General features: G+C 48.5%; 5 non-coding genes across 5 annotated transcripts; all 5 read right to left on the reverse strand.

Moving 5' to 3' along the window:
• Positions 1–1,888: 1,888 nt before the first annotated feature.
• Positions 1,889–2,000, reverse strand: TRNAL-CAA (transfer RNA leucine (anticodon CAA)). The gene is made up of 2 exons: positions 1,963–2,000; positions 1,889–1,934 (listed from the first exon to the last, which is right to left on the reverse strand). It is a non-coding gene; the product is annotated as a tRNA-Leu (tRNA).
• A 3,892-nt stretch (positions 2,001–5,892) lies between these two features.
• On the reverse strand, positions 5,893–5,965 carry TRNAV-CAC (transfer RNA valine (anticodon CAC)). The gene has a single exon. It is a non-coding gene; the product is annotated as a tRNA-Val (tRNA).
• A 3,091-nt stretch (positions 5,966–9,056) lies between these two features.
• On the reverse strand, positions 9,057–9,168 carry TRNAL-CAA (transfer RNA leucine (anticodon CAA)). The gene is made up of 2 exons: positions 9,131–9,168; positions 9,057–9,102 (listed from the first exon to the last, which is right to left on the reverse strand). It is a non-coding gene; the product is annotated as a tRNA-Leu (tRNA).
• Positions 9,169–9,475: 307 nt separating this feature from the next.
• Positions 9,476–9,548, reverse strand: TRNAV-CAC (transfer RNA valine (anticodon CAC)). The gene has a single exon. It is a non-coding gene; the product is annotated as a tRNA-Val (tRNA).
• Positions 9,549–12,639: 3,091 nt separating this feature from the next.
• On the reverse strand, positions 12,640–12,751 carry TRNAL-CAA (transfer RNA leucine (anticodon CAA)). The gene is made up of 2 exons: positions 12,714–12,751; positions 12,640–12,685 (listed from the first exon to the last, which is right to left on the reverse strand). It is a non-coding gene; the product is annotated as a tRNA-Leu (tRNA).
• Positions 12,752–12,984: the final 233 nt, after the last annotated feature.

The following is a 12,984-nucleotide window of genomic DNA, read 5'->3' on the forward strand; positions in this document are numbered from 1 at the left end:
CCATCTTGTAAATACCGCGCAGTGCATAGTGCCACCGGGGCGTCACTAAAAGTGATGCTCCGGTGGCGATAGGGCCTTGTAAGTCTGGCACTTTATTTGCTCAAGGTGTGTGTTCTTGGTGAGGGCAGGAAAGCTATTTTCGCTCTCGTACCTTCCTTCCTTGGCTGGTTTGAATGCTGTAGGCTCAGGCTTCATTGCAAAGGTCAAACAGTGAGCAACTGACTGCCGTAAGCTGGCGCAACTCCTCTTGGTGAGCTGTGACAGATGCCCCAGGAGCGTAGTACCTCACGATGGTGAGGGATAGACACAGTCTCTTTTATCTCAGCTTGCCTGTCAGGTGAGGCAGGAAATGCAAATACTGTGAAAAAGCCCAGCGACTCGAACCAGGGACCTTTCGCATGTGAGGTGCGCATGATAACCACTTCACTACACAAACAGACACACTTGCCGGCTTGCTTCATGTGGCTATGCATTGTACTGGAACCACCACACTATGGAAACAGACACACCTGCTTGCTTTATGTGGCTATGCATTGGACTGGGATGCAAGGATGAGGGCCAATGTTCATGACGCTCAAAGCTGAGCCTTCCGGAACACGATCTCTTCCCTTGGAAGAAAGGAACTGGGATCACTTTCATTCCAAGAGGTGATTTCAGAACTGGACCCGAAATTACCATGGAGAAGCACTGTGCATTTAATGTTCCTACGAGCACTGCTGCTCCAGCACAGAAAAGCAGTTGCAAAGAAATCTCGCATACCTTCATGATGCTGAACCGTCTCGACGCCAGTATAAAGCATGTATTGCATTGCAACATGACATCTTACAAGAGTGAAAAGCATAAATACTCCTGTTTAAAACACAGACTGAACCTATAAAGGTAGGGGTTTGTCTGGGATTTGAACCGAGGTCCTCTCACACCCGAAGCGAGAATCATACCCCTATACCAACTAGACTGCCGCTGCATAGTCATTTGAAACATCTTCTGAAGCGTCTTTCCGAAAAGCAGGGCCATTTGGAGGCTCACTCTCTCTAAGCGTGCCATAGCAATTGATGTTTTCTGTCAAGGATTTTTTGTTTGTCTCTAGCAAGGCAAGAGGTAGTCAAAATGCCCTGTGCCAGTGAGCTGAACTAGGGCACTGATGTGAAAAGCAGACCCTTTCTGGTAGTTGTAACACACTGCAAGTCATGGACCCTTGCACCTTAGACTTCCCAACCAGAAGCACTGAAGGGCCTGCTAGCTCTTGAGCCAGAGGAGCATGCCTCTTGGATTCAAGCACACTTGCTTGATCAGCGCTCAATCAGGCTTGATCAGGCGAGATTTATATTAGTGGCTCATAGGCCTGAAACACTCACCTGGGAGACGCAGGGTGGCTGATTTCCCGGAATGGCCCTTGATGGGGAAATCACCTCCTTTCCCCCGCCTCATTTCAGAATTGTGTGCTAGTCGCAAGACAGTGTTCAGGGGTTCATGGGTACTGCCTACTCCCAGCTGCCTCTCTGTCTTCTTCATGTAAATTGCAAGTCACGAGGAGGCACCATTGCCAATATGCTCCGCCCACCTAACCAAGAAACCTAGTTTGAGCTTGTCTGCCTGTGTTGTTGCAGGGGCAGTGTCTTCTTTGCCCAAAAGGTGGCAGGAGAGCCTCACTTCAAACGATAGAATCAACTGCTTAAGTAGAAACCAGCATGGTAGTTACTGTCATAAAGTGCAGCTCTAACAGAAGGTGTGCCTGAGACGCCCCTTCCAGTAATACACAGAATTTTGATTGAGGGCCCAGCCGATGGGTTGGTGGATTTCTCCTCACATGCCACAGCAGCTTCCAAAGATAGTGGTGTGAGGAGCTGGCTCTGCAAGCAGAGCAAGATTTAAGGGAAGAAAATACACCTGTCAGAAGTGGGATTTGAACCCACGCCTCCATGAAGAGACCAGAAGGCTCAGCTTCACTGAAGATCAAGCTCTCTTGAGTCTGGCGCCTTAGACCACTCGGCCATCCTGACAGCCAAAACAGTGTGCAGGTCGGACTCTTCAGTCTGCACTTGTTGATTTTGCCGCTTGCAATGTTCCTATCAAAGTCACAGCTTTAAAGGCCCCACAATATAACATGGCCAAGAAAAAAAGAAAAAAAACAGAACAAGAAACAATGCACATGCACGACCACCGAGGGATGCAGATAACTTTTTAGCGTCCTGCAATAGTAAAGCACGTTTTACACAGGTCACAAGTTTTTAAAGGTCATTTCTGTCTAAGTGTGCATTGAGAGAGACTGAGGTTTTAGGGAGCAAACACAAAAGCTGCTGTTGCCAAGTGTTTCTGCCCAGTCTCGAACCTGGGACCTTTCGCGTGTGAGGCGAACGTGATAACCACTACACTACAGAAACAAGCTTGCTGGTTTGACTGAAGGAGCACAGTTCCCCTCATATGTTTGCACGATTTCCTCTATACTTTATCAGCAGTTGCTCGGAATGCGAGGGGTAAGTGTGAAAATTGCAGCGGTGTCAGCCAGCATGCATACACTCAGACGTCCTGAAAAATCCCACAGCTGCGGGCAGAGACAGACAAATATCTGATGCCTAAATGCCAGGAAGGAGAGCCTGTGAAATCATCACACAGGGCGCACTGAGAGCAAGCAGGAAGGAAGCCAAGGCATTGTAATCCATTTTTCGCCTGAGGCAAAAAATATGTTTTGCGCAACAATGCTTCGAGTGGAATGAGAAATGTTGAGGGGTTGTGTATTTTGAGCAGGATTTGATTGTTTTCCGCTAAAATGGGCTCGTCTGGGATTTGAACCTGGGACCTCTCGCATCCTAAGCGAAAATCATACCCCTAGACCAACGAGCCTGGGCACAGAAATGCAACGGCTCCGACCCTGCTCGGAGGGTTGGTGACAGAGAGTGGGAGACTACATCCCAAAGCAAGAAACTGCACATGGTGCTCTCTTCTGCAGTACGACTAGAGTCATTTGCATGTTCTTCATCGAACATGACATAAAAAGCCTCTATCCTTTAGACATTTTGGCCCAGATTTACAAGAAAATGACTAAGCGCGACGCTGTGCCAAATTTGCAAGCCCCACGCGCCGTCATTTTCAAAATGCAGGGAAGCGCCGTATTTAGTAGAATACAGCGCACCCCTGTGCTTCCCCCTGCGCCAGCTCTAAATTAGCTGCTGAGCGCCAACGCTGCCGTTCTTGCACCATGGTACAAGGATGACTTCGTTGAGGGGGAAATTGTTTTTGTGCAGGAAGGGACACCTTCCTGCCCCAAAAAAAAATCTTCAATGGTGATTTGCTCTTACTTCTATGTGTGCTGCAGAATGCATCACACATAGAAAGAGCAAAAACAAGGAGAAATGAAAACATTTCTCCTCAGTGCGCCACTCTAACGACACCCCTGGGATGGCGTTGGATTTTGGTGCTGACGCAGATTTACGCCAACTCCTAAATCTGGAGAAGCATCAAAATGCTATGGTGTTGCTGTGGCACACTCCCAACAACACCCATTGCACGCCCCTTCCAGGGAACGCGCTGCGTGCTAAGGGGCCGTATTTACAAGGTGGTGTTAAGCCACAAAAAGTGGCTGAACGCCATCTTGTAAATACCGCGCAGTGCATAGTGCCACCGGGGCGTCACTAAAAGTGATGCTCCGGTGGCGATAGGACCTTGTAAGTCTGGCACTTTATTTGCTCAAGGTGTGTGTTCTTGGTGAGGGCAGGAAAGCTATTTTCGCTCTCGTACCTTCCTTCCTTGGCTGGCTTGAATGCTGTAGGCTCAGGCTTCATTGCAAAGGTCAAACAGTGAGCAACTGACTGCCGTAAGCTGGCGCAACTCCTCTTGGTGAGCTGTGACAGATGCCCCAGGAGCGTAGTACCTCACGATGGTGAGGGATAGACACAGTCTCTTTTATCTCAGCTTGCCTGTCAGGTGAGGCAGGAAATGCAAATACTGTGAAAAAGCCCAGCGACTCGAACCAGGGACCTTTCGCATGTGAGGTGCGCATGATAACCACTACACTAGACAAACAGACACACTTGCCGGCTTGCTTCATGTGGCTATGCATTGTACTGGAACCACCACACTATGGAAACAGACACACCTGCTTGCTTTATGTGGCTATGCATTGGACTGGGATGCAAGGATGAGGGCCAATGTTCATGACGCTCAAAGCTGAGCCTTCCGGAACACGATCTCTTCCCTTGGAAGAAAGGAACTGGGATCACTTTCATTCCAAGAGGTGATTTCAGAACTGGACCCGAAATTACCATGGAGAAGCACTGTGCATTTAATGTTCCTACGAGCACTGCTGCTCCAGCACAGAAAAGCAGTTGCAAAGAAATCTCGCATACCTTCATGATGCTGAACCGTCTCGACGCCAGTATAAAGCATGTATTGCATTGCAACATGACATCTTACAAGAGTGAAAAGCATAAATACTCCTGTTTAAAACACAGACTGAACCTATAAAGGTAGGGGTTTGTCTGGGATTTGAACCGAGGTCCTCTCACACCCGAAGCGAGAATCATACCCCTATACCACCTAGACTGCCGCTGCATAGTCATTTGAAACATCTTCTGAAGCGTCTTTCCGAAAAGCAGGGCCATTTGGAGGCTCTCTCTCTCTAAGCGTGCCATAGCAATTGATGTTTTCTGTCAAGGATTTTTTGTTTGTCTCTAGCAAGGCAAGAGGTAGTCAAAATGCCCTGTGCCAGTGAGCTGAACTAGGGCACTGATGTGAAAAGCAGACCCTTTCTGGTAGTTGTAACCCGCTGCAAGTCATGGACCCTTGCACCTTAGACTTCCCAACCAGAAGCACTGAAGGGCCTGCTAGCTCTTGAGCCAGAGGAGCATGCCTCTTGGATTCAAGCACACTTGCTCGATCAGCGCTCAATAAGGCTCGATCAGGCGAGATTTATATTAGTGGCTCATAGGCCTGAAACACTCACCTGGGAGACGCAGGGTGGCTGATTTCCCGGAATGGCCCTTGATGGGGAAATCACCTCCTTTCCCCCACCTCATTTCAGAATTGTGTGCTAGTCGCAAGACAGTGTTCAGGGGTTCATGGGTACTGCCTACTCCCAGCTGCCTCTCTGTCTTCTTCATGTAAATTGCAAGTCACGAGGAGGCACCATTGCCAATATGCTCCGCCCACCTAACCAAGAAACCTAGTTTGAGCTTGTCTGCCTGTGTTGTTGCAGGGGCAGTGTCTTCTTTGCCCAAAAGGTGGCAGGAGAGCCTCACTTCAAACGATAGAATCAACTGCTTAAGTAGAAACCAGCATGGTAGTTACTGTCATAAAGTGCAGCTCTAACAGAAGGTGTGCCTGAGACGCCCCTTCCAGTAATACACAGAATTTTGATTGAGGGCCCAGCCGATGGGTTGGTGGATTTCTCCTCACATGCCACAGCAGCTTCCAAAGATAGTGGTGTGAGGAGCTGGCTCTGCAAGCAGAGCAAGATTTAAGGGAAGAAAATACACCTGTCAGAAGTGGGATTTGAACCCACGCCTCCATGAAGAGACCAGAAGGCTCAGCTTCACTGAAGATCAAGCTCTCTTGAGTCTGGCGCCTTAGACCACTCGGTCATCCTGACAGCCAAAACAGTGTGCAGGTCGGACTCTTCAGTCTGCACTTGTTGATTTTGCCGCTTGCAATGTTCCTATCAAAGTCACAGCTTTAAAGGCCCCACAATATAACATGGCCAGGAAAAAAAGAAAAAAAACAGAACAAGAAACAATGCACATGCACGACCACTGAGGGATGCAGATAACTTTTTAGCGTCCTGCAATAGTAAAGCACGTTTTACACAGGTCACAAGTTTTTAAAGGTCATTTCTGTCTAAGTGTGCATTGAGAGAGACTGAGGTTTTAGGGAGCAAACACAAAAGCTGCTGCTGCCAAGTGTTTCTGCCCAGTCTCGAACCGGGGACCTTTCGCGTGTGAGGCGAACGTGATAACCACTACACTACAGAAACAAGCTTGCTGGTTTGACTGAAGGAGCACAGTTCCCCTCATATGTGTGCACGATTTCCTCTATACTTTATCAGCAGTTGCTCGGAATGCGAGGGGTAAGTGTGAAAATTGCAGAGGTGTCAGCCAGCATGCATACACTCAGACGTCCTGAAAAATCCCACAGCTGCGGGCAGAGACAGACAAATATCTGATGCCTAAATGCCAGGAAGGAGAGCCTGTGAAATCATCACACAGGGCGCACTGAGAGCAAGCAGGAAGGAAGCCAAGGCATAGTAATCCATTTTTCGCCTGAGGCAAAAAATATGTTTTGCGCAACAATGCTTCGAGTGGAATGAGAAATGTTGAGGGGTTGTGTATTTTGAGCAGGATTTGATTGTTTTCCGCTAAAATGGGCTCGTCTGGGATTTGAACCTGGGACCTCTCGCACCCTAAGCGAGAATCATACCCCTAGACCAACGAGCCTGGGCACAGAAATGCCACGGCTCCGACCCTGCTCGGAGGGTTGGTGACAGAGAGTGGGAGACTACATCCCAAAGCAAGAAACTGCACATGGTGCTCTCTTCTGCAGTACGACTAGAGTCATTTGCATGGTCTTCATCGAACATGACATAAAAAGCCTCTATCCTTTAGACATTTTGGCCCAGATTTACAAGAAAATGACTAAGCGCGACGCTGTGCCAAATTTGCAAGCCCCACGCGCCGTCATTTTCAAAATGCAGGGAAGCGCCGTATTTAGTAGAATACAGCGCACCCCTGTGCTTCCCCCTGCGCCAGCTCTAAATTAGCTGCTGAGCGCCAACGCAGCCGTTCTTGCACCATGGTACAAGGATGACTGCGTTGAGGGGGAAATTGTTTTTGTGCAGGAAGGGACACCTTCCTGCCCAAAAAAAAAATCTTCAATGGTGATTTGCTCTTACTTCTATGTGTGCTGCAGAATGCATCACACATAGAAAGAGCAAAAACAAGGAGAAATGAAAACATTTCTCCTCAGTGCGCCACTCTAACGACACCCCTGGGATGGCGTTGGATTTTGGTGCTGATGCAGATTTACGCCAACTCCTAAATCTGGAGAAGCATCAAAATGCTATGGTGTTGCTGTGGCACACTCCCAACAACACCCATTGCACGCCCCTTCCAGGGAACGCGCTGCGTGCTAAGGGGCCGTATTTACAAGGTGGTGTTAAGCCACAAAAAGTGGCTGAACGCCATCTTGTAAATACCGCGCAGTGCATAGTGCCACCGGGGCGTCACTAAAAGTGATGCTCCGGTGGCGATAGGACCTTGTAGGTCTGGCACTTTATTTGCTCAAGGTGTGTGTTCTTGGTGAGGGCAGGAAAGCTAATTTCGCTCTCGTACCTTCCTTCCTTGGCTGGTTTGAATGCTGTAGGCTCAGGCTTCATTGCAAAGGTCAAACAGTGAGCAACTGACTGCCGTAAGCTGGCGCAACTCCTCTTGGTGAGCTGTGACAGATGCCCCAGGAGCGTAGTACCTCACGATGGTGAGGGATAGACACAGTCTCTTTTATCTCAGCTTGCCTGTCAGGTGAGGCAGGAAATGCAAATACTGTGAAAAAGCCCAGCGACTCGAACCAGGGACATTTCGCATGTGAGGTGCGCATGATAACCACTACACTACACAAACAGACACACTTGCCGGCTTGCTTCATGTGGCTATGCATTGTACTGGAACCACCACACTATGGAAACAGACACACCTGCTTGCTTTATGTGGCTATGCATTGGACTGGGATGCAAGGATGAGGGCCAATGTTCATGACGCTCAAAGCTGAGCCTTCCGGAACACGATCTCTTCCCTTGGAAGAAAGGAACTGGGATCACTTTCATTCCAAGAGGTGATTTCAGAACTGGACCCGAAATTACCATGGAGAAGCACTGTGCATTTAATGTTCCTACGAGCACTGCTGCTCCAGCACAGAAAAGCAGTTGCAAAGAAATCTCGCATACCTTCATGATGCTGAACCGTCTCGACGCCAGTATAAAGCATGTATTGCATTGCAACATGACATCTTACAAGAGTGAAAAGCATAAATACTCCTGTTTAAAACACAGACTGAACCTATAAAGGTAGGGGTTTGTCTGGGATTTGAACCGAGGTCCTCTCACACCCGAAGCGAGAATCATACCCCTATACCAACTAGACTGCCGCTGCATAGTCATTTGAAACATCTTCTGAAGCGTCTTTCCGAAAAGCAGGGCCATTTGGAGGCTCACTCTCTCTAAGCGTGCCATAGCAATTGATGTTTTCTGTCAAGGATTTTTTGTTTGTCTCTAGCAAGGCAAGAGGTAGTCAAAATGCCCTGTGCCAGTGAGCTGAACTAGGGCACTGATGTGAAAAGCAGACCCTTTCTGGTAGTTGTAACCCACTGCAAGTCATGGACCCTTGCACCTTAGACTTCCCAACCAGAAGCACTGAAGGACCTGCTAGCTCTTGAGCCAGAGGAGCATGCCTCTTGGATTCAAGCACACTTGCTTGATCAGCGCTCAATCAGGCTTGATCAGGCGAGATTAATATTAGTGGCTCATAGGCCTGAAACACTCACCTGGGAGACGCAGGGTGGCTGATTTCCCGGAATGGCCCTTGATGGGGAAATCACCTCCTTTCCCCCGCCTCATTTCAGAATTGTGTGCTAGTCGCAAGACAGTGTTCAGGGGTTCATGGGTACTGCCTACTCCCAGCTGCCTCTCTGTCTTCTTCATGTAAATTGCAAGTCACGAGGAGGCACCATTGCCAATATGCTCCGCCCACCTAACCAAGAAACCTAGTTTGAGCTTGTCTGCCTGTGTTGTTGCAGGGGCAGTGTCTTCTTTGCCCAAAAGGTGGCAGGAGAGCCTCACTTCAAACGATAGAATCAACTGCTTAAGTAGAAACCAGCATGGTAGTTACTGTCATAAAGTGCAGCTCTAACAGAAGGTGTGCCTGAGACGCCCCTTCCAGTAATACACAGAATTTTGATTGAGGGCCCAGCCGATGGGTTGGTGGATTTCTCCTCACATGCCACAGCAGCTTCCAAAGATAGTGGTGTGAGAAGCTGGCTCTGCAAGCAGAGCAAGATTTAAGGGAAGAAAATACACCTGTCAGAAGTGGGATTTGAACCCACGCCTCCATGAAGAGACCAGAAGGCTCAGCTTCACTGAAGATCAAGCTCTCTTGAGTCTGGCGCCTTAGACCACTCGGCCATCCTGACAGCCAAAACAGTGTGCAGGTCGGACTCTTCAGTCTGCACTTGTTGATTTTGCCGCTTGCAATGTTCCTATCAAAGTCACAGCTTTAAAGGCCCCACAATATAACATGGCCAAGAAAAAAAAAAAAAAACAGAACAAGAAACAATGCACATGCACGACCACCGAGGGATGCAGATAACTTTTTAGCGTCCTGCAATAGTAAAGCACGTTTTACACAGGTCACAAGTTTTTAAAGGTCATTTCTGTCTAAGTGTGCATTGAGAGAGACTGAGGTTTTAGGGAGCAAACACAAAAGCTGCTGCTGCCAAGTGTTTCTGCCCGGTCTCGAACCGGGGACCTTTCGCGTGTGAGGCAAACGTGATAACCACTACACTACAGAAACAAGCTTGCTGGTTTGACTGAAGGAGCACAGTTCCCCTCATATGTTTGCACGATTTCCTCTATACTTTATCAGCAGTTGCTCGGAATGCGAGGGGTAAGTGTGAAAATTGCAGCGGTGTCAGCCAGCATGCATACACTCAGACGTCCTGAAAAATCCCACAGCTGCGGGCAGAGACAGACAAATATCTGATGCCTAAATGCCAGGAAGGAGAGCCTGTGAAATCATCACACAGGGCGCACTGAGAGCAAGCAGGAAGGAAGCCAAGGCATTGTAATCCATTTTTCGCCTGAGGCAAAAAATATGTTTTGCGCAACAATGCTTCGAGTGGAATGAGAAATGTTGAGGGGTTGTGTATTTTGAGCAGGATTTGATTGATTTCCGCTAAAATGGGCTCATCCGGGATTTGAACCTGGGACCTCTCGCACCCTAAGCGAGAATCATACCCCTAGACCAACGAGCCTGGGCACAGAAATGTAACGGCTCCGACCCTGCTCGGAGGGTTGGTGACAGAGAGTGGGAGACTACATCCCAAAGCAAGAAACTGCACATGGTGCTCTCTTCTGCAGTACGACTAGAGTCATTTGCATGGTCTTCATCGAACATGACATAAAAAGGCTCTATCCTTTAGACATTTTGGCCCAGATTTACAAGAAAATGACTAAGCGCGACGCTGTGCCAAATTTGCAAGCCCCACGCGCCGTCATTTTCAAAATGCAGGGAAGCGCCGTATTTAGTAGAATACAGCGCACCCCTGTGCTTCCCCCTGCGCCAGCTCTAAATTAGCTGCTGAGCGCCAACGCAGCCGTTCTTGCACCATGGTACAAGGATGACTGCGTTGAGGGGGAAATTGTTTTTGTGCAGGAAGGGACACCTTCCTGCCCAGAAAAAAAATCGTCAATGGTGATTTGCTCTTACTTCTATGTGTGCTGCAGAATGCATCACACATAGAAAGAGCAAAAACAAGGAGAAATGAAAACATTTCTCCTCAGTGCGCCACTCTAACGACACCCCTGGGATGGCGTTGGATTTTGGTGCTGACGCAGATTTACGCCAACTCCTAAATCTGGAGCAGCATCAAAATGCTATGGTGTTGCTGTGGCACACTCCCAACAACACCCATTGCACGCCCCTTCCAGGGAACGCGCTGCGTGCTAAGGGGCTGTATTTACAAGGTGGTGTTAAGCCACAAAAAGTGGCTGAACGCCATCTTGTAAATACCGCGCAGTGCATAGTGCCACCGGGGCGTCACTAAAAGTGATGCTCCGGTGGCGATAGGACCTTGTAAGTCTGGCACTTTATTTGCTCAAGGTGTGTGTTCTTGGTGAGGGCAGGAAAGCTATTTTCGCTCTAGTACCTTCCTTCCTTGGCTGGCTTGAATGATGTAGGCTCAGGCTTCATTGCAAAGGTCAAACAGTGAGCAACTGACTGCCGTAAGCTGGCGCAACTCCTCTTGGTGAGCTGTGACAGATGCCCCAGGAGCGTAGTACCTCACGATGGTGAGGGATAGACACAGTCTCTTTTATCTCAGCTTGCCTGTCAGGTGAGGCAGGAAATGCAAATACTGTGAAAAAGCCCAGCGACTCGAACCAGGGACCTTTCGCATGTGAGGTGCGCATGATAACCACTACACTACACAAACAGACACACTTGCCAGCTTGCTTCATGTGGCTATGCATTGTACTGGAACCACCACACTATGGAAACAGACACACCTGCTTGCTTTATGTGGCTATGCATTGGACTGGGATGCAAGGATGAGGGCCAATGTTCATGACGCTCAAAGCTGAGCCTTCCGGAACACGATCTCTTCCCTTGGAAGAAAGGAACAGGGATCACTTTCATTCCAAGAGGTGATTTCAGAACTGGACCCGAAATTACCATGGAGAAGCACTGTGCATTTAATGTTCCTACGAGCACTGCTGCTCCAGCACAGAAAAGCAGTTGCAAAGAAATCTCGCATACCTTCATGATGCTGAACCGTCTCGACGCCAGTATAAAGCATGTATTGCATTGCAACATGACATCTTACAAGAGTGAAAAGCATAAATACTCCTGTTTAAAACACAGACTGAACCTATAAAGGTAGGGGTTTGTCTGGGATTTGAACCGAGGTCCTCTCACACCCGAAGCGAGAATCATACCCCTATACCAACTAGACTGCCGCTGCATAGTCATTTGAAACATCTTCTGAAGCGTCTTTCCGAAAAGCAGGGCCATTTGGAGGCTCACTCTCTCTAAGCGTGCCATAGCAATTGATGTTTTCTGTCAAGGATTTTTTGTTTGTCTCTAGCAAGGCAAGAGGTAGTCAAAATGCCCTGTGCCAGTGAGCTGAACTAGGGCACTGATGTGAAAAGCAGACCCTTTCTGGTAGTTGTAACCCACTGCAAGTCATGGACCCTTGCACCTTAGACTTCCCAACCAGAAGCACTGAAGGGCCTGCTAGCTCTTGAGCCAGAGGAGCATGCCTCTTGGATTCAAGCACACTTGCTTGATCAGCGCTCAATCAGGCTTGATCAGGCGAGATTTATATTAGTGGCTCATAGGCCTGAAACACTCACCTGGGAGACGCAGGGTGGCTGATTTCCCGGAATGGCCCTTGATGGGGAAATCACCTCCTTTCCCCCGCCTCATTTCAGAATTGTGTGCTAGTCGCAAGACAGTGTTCAGGGGTTCATGGGTACTGCCTACTCCCAGCTGCCTCTCTGTCTTCTTCATGTAAATTGCAAGTCACGAGGAGGCACCATTGCCAATATGCTCCGCCCACCTAACCAAGAAACCTAGTTTGAGCTTGTCTGCCTGTGTTGTTGCAGGGGCAGTGTCTTCTTTGCCCAAAAGGTGGCAGGAGAGCCTCACTTCAAACGATAGAATCAACTGCTTAAGTAGAAACCAGCATGGTAGTTACTGTCATAAAGTGCAGCTCTAACAGAAGGTGTGCCTGAGACGCCCCTTCCAGTAATACACAGAATTTTGATTGAGGGCCCAGCCGATGGGTTGGTGGATTTCTCCTCACATGCCACAGCAGCTTCCAAAGATAGTGGTGTGAGGAGCTGGCTCTGCAAGCAGAGCAAGATTTAAGGGAAGAAAATACACCTGTCAGAAGTGGGATTTGAACCCACGCCTCCATGAAGAGACCAGAAGGCTCAGCTTCACTGAAGATCAAGCTCTCTTGAGTCTGGCGCCTTAGACCACTCGGCCATCCTGACAGCCAAAACAGTGTGCAGGTCGGACTCTTCAGTCTGCACTTGTTGATTTTGCCGCTTGCAATGTTCCTATCAAAGTCACAGCTTTAAAGGCCCCACAATATAACATGGCCAAGAAAAAAAGAAAAAAAACAGAACAAGAAACAATGCACATGCACGACCACCGAGGGATGCAGATAACTTTTTAGCGTCCTGCAATAGTAAAGCACGTTTTACACAGGTCACAAGTTTTTAAA

Source organism: Pleurodeles waltl, unplaced genomic scaffold (assembly GCF_031143425.1).
Source record: "Pleurodeles waltl isolate 20211129_DDA unplaced genomic scaffold, aPleWal1.hap1.20221129 scaffold_72, whole genome shotgun sequence".
NCBI classification, from domain to species: domain Eukaryota; kingdom Metazoa; phylum Chordata; class Amphibia; order Caudata; family Salamandridae; genus Pleurodeles; species Pleurodeles waltl.